Source organism: Calidris pugnax, unplaced genomic scaffold (genome assembly GCF_001431845.1).
Source record: "Calidris pugnax isolate Ruff unplaced genomic scaffold, ASM143184v1 scaffold177, whole genome shotgun sequence".
Lineage (NCBI taxonomy): Eukaryota > Metazoa > Chordata > Aves > Charadriiformes > Scolopacidae > Calidris > Calidris pugnax.
This window is the reverse complement of record NW_015090909.1, coordinates 1449828-1452086: the sequence shown is the minus strand read 5'-3', so window position 1 is coordinate 1452086 and position 2259 is coordinate 1449828. Positions and strand designations below refer to the sequence as shown.

Genomic DNA, 2259 nt, shown 5'->3' with positions numbered 1-2259 from the left:
TCCTCCTCCTCCTCCTCCCCCGACCTGAAAACGCTCCGGTTCCCCGGGGCCGGGCTCGGGGCAGACCCGGCCGGGAGGCGGCGGACGCGGGGCCGGGCGGTGACGGCGGCGGCGGCTCCCGGGGCCGGTTGCGGAGCCGGAGCGGGGGAAGAACCGGGGCCCAAGCGCATTCATATTCAAACGGCTGGGCCAATTGAGCCGTTCCCGGCGGCGGGCGGCCAATGGGCGGCGGGGAGGCGCTGGCGTTGCTTTGCATAAAGCAATATTTTGTGTGGGAGCGAAGGGAGCATTTGCATGTTGCGGAGTGATTAGTGGGTTTGAAAAGCCAGCCCCGGCTCCGCCGCATTTCCCGCTCTGGTTAAGGCGCAGGGAGGAAGTGTTTTGCTGGAAGATGATGACAGAGGTCAGGCTTTGCTAATGGGCCAGTGAAGAGCAGTGGAGGCGAGGCAGAGACCAAGGCACACATACATTAATACACTTGAACCATCACCAATCAGCATAGGTGTGCTCTGTCTCTCTCTCCCCACTTCACTCACACACTCTTTTATCTCTCGCTCTCCAGTCACTGACAGCCCATTTTATTGTCAATCTCTGTCTCCTTCCCAGGAATTCAAGATCACACAACCAGCAGCTTCAGTGGAGAAAAACTATTTTGCTGGCAACTCTTTTTAAAGCACCATCATTTCAAATCAGTGCGCTCTTAAACTATTGACAGGAGCTTTGACAACAAGACAGGATGCCTCATAAAGGTGAGTCTGCTCATTTCTTCTCCCAACTTCTCCCTCCTTGCATTTTAATATTTAGGCAGGGCTCTCGCTCTCTCCTCCTCTCTCTTTTCTCTCTCTCTCTCTCTCTCTCGTATTCCCATTTGCATTCCGGAGAGCTTCCCAGGGAACTTTCCAGCCCAGGAGCTCACAAACTTTCTGCCTTTCACATAAACCCGTGTCCTCTGGAAAAGCTAAAGCATCTGACTGGGAAAACAATGCCAACACCAGCAGCACTTCATTCCCACGCAGCGTTTGCTGGGCAGGGAGACACCACAAGCCACGGTGTCCGTGTCGCCGATGCTTGCCGGTTCCCCCAGCTCATAGGGGCGGCGGGGCCGGAGCCCGGGGACGTTGGGGTCCCGAATCTACCGCCCCGGGCAGTGGCCCGACCGGCCCCGGGCTCCGGCCCCACGCCACGCCGCGTGGGAGGGAAGGAAGAGGCGCCTCGTTGTCCCGGGGGCGGCCCCCCGTTCGCGGCACTAGCTTTGTGTTCCCCGCGGTCTGCGTTAGGGAAAGATCACCCGTGATAGTGGGGGAAAAGAGGGAGCGAGCGGCCGAGAGAGTCGCGTGGGGGAAGAAGAAGAGGGGAAAAAAAAAAAAAAAAAAGAAAAGAAAAGGAAAAAAAAAAAAGAAAAAAAAAATCACATCCTAGGCCAAGTCAGCTCCCAGGCGCGGTACAGGCGGGGAGCTGAGCGGAGCTGAAGGGCTGTCAGCTTTAATCAGCCACCCGGGGATCTTCCCAACTTGTCCCTAGTGCCGGCAACTTTCCCAGCTCCGGTAGCGGGAGAAGCGCCGGGGGCGCGGAGCCATCCGCAGCCGCGGGCCCCGCCGGGCGCCCCGCACCGCCCCGTCCCTCCTCGGCACCGGGGTGAGCCGTGCTTCCCGTTTGGGGAATTTTTTTTGCTATCTTTTTAAATCTTTATGCTTTAAAAATATTGCTTTTCTTTTTCTTCTTCTTTTTAAAATCTCGCTAATTTCTCCAAGAGCCCCATTTTCATCCCCCGCCCTGCGATCCCCCACTATAGCAAAGCCTTTTTTTTTTTTTACTTTAAGAAGTTACAAACTCCTCGCCGTGAAAAAAAAAATAATGTTGCTCCTGGTGCAACAATAAACTTGATTCTTTTTCCTCTCACAAGTGCAATTGAAAAAAAAAGTGGATTTGAATTTAACCTTGTAACGCTTTGCACGGAGGTGTTACACGGAGGCGCAGAGCAGGAATAATTTTTGAAAAGTTTAAAAACAAACTTTCTCTCCGGACTAAATGTATCTGGCAGAGGATGTTTTGGAAAAAGGCAACAATGTCCTAGAGAAAAGTGAGTGGATCTTCTCCATCGTAGGGACATAAAATAATAAAAGTGGCCCTTGACAATAAATGTTTATAGCTGCTGACCTTTACTAACGCCTAATCGCAAACCGATTCGGTTTTATCTTTTTCTCATTTGGCCCGGGAACGCGAAACTTTGTCATCTTAATGTTTAATTACGGTTTCACC

The 2259-nt window shown here is 52.9% G+C and overlaps 1 protein-coding gene across 11 annotated transcripts in view; it reads left to right on the top strand.

The window, feature by feature from the left end:
• Positions 1 to 2259, top strand: part of PAX6 (paired box 6) — a 28306-nt gene that overhangs the window by 5819 nt on the left and 20228 nt on the right. For 7 of the 11 annotated variants that reach the window (XM_014949291.1, XM_014949290.1, XM_014949289.1 and 4 more), the window contains exon 3: positions 607 to 749. The gene's annotated coding sequence lies outside the window, so the exon portion shown is untranslated. Of the gene's footprint in view, positions 1 to 313; positions 503 to 606; positions 750 to 2259 lie in introns of those variants that run through there. The other 4 variants (XM_014949287.1, XM_014949286.1, XM_014949282.1 and 1 more) reach the window with 2 other exon arrangements.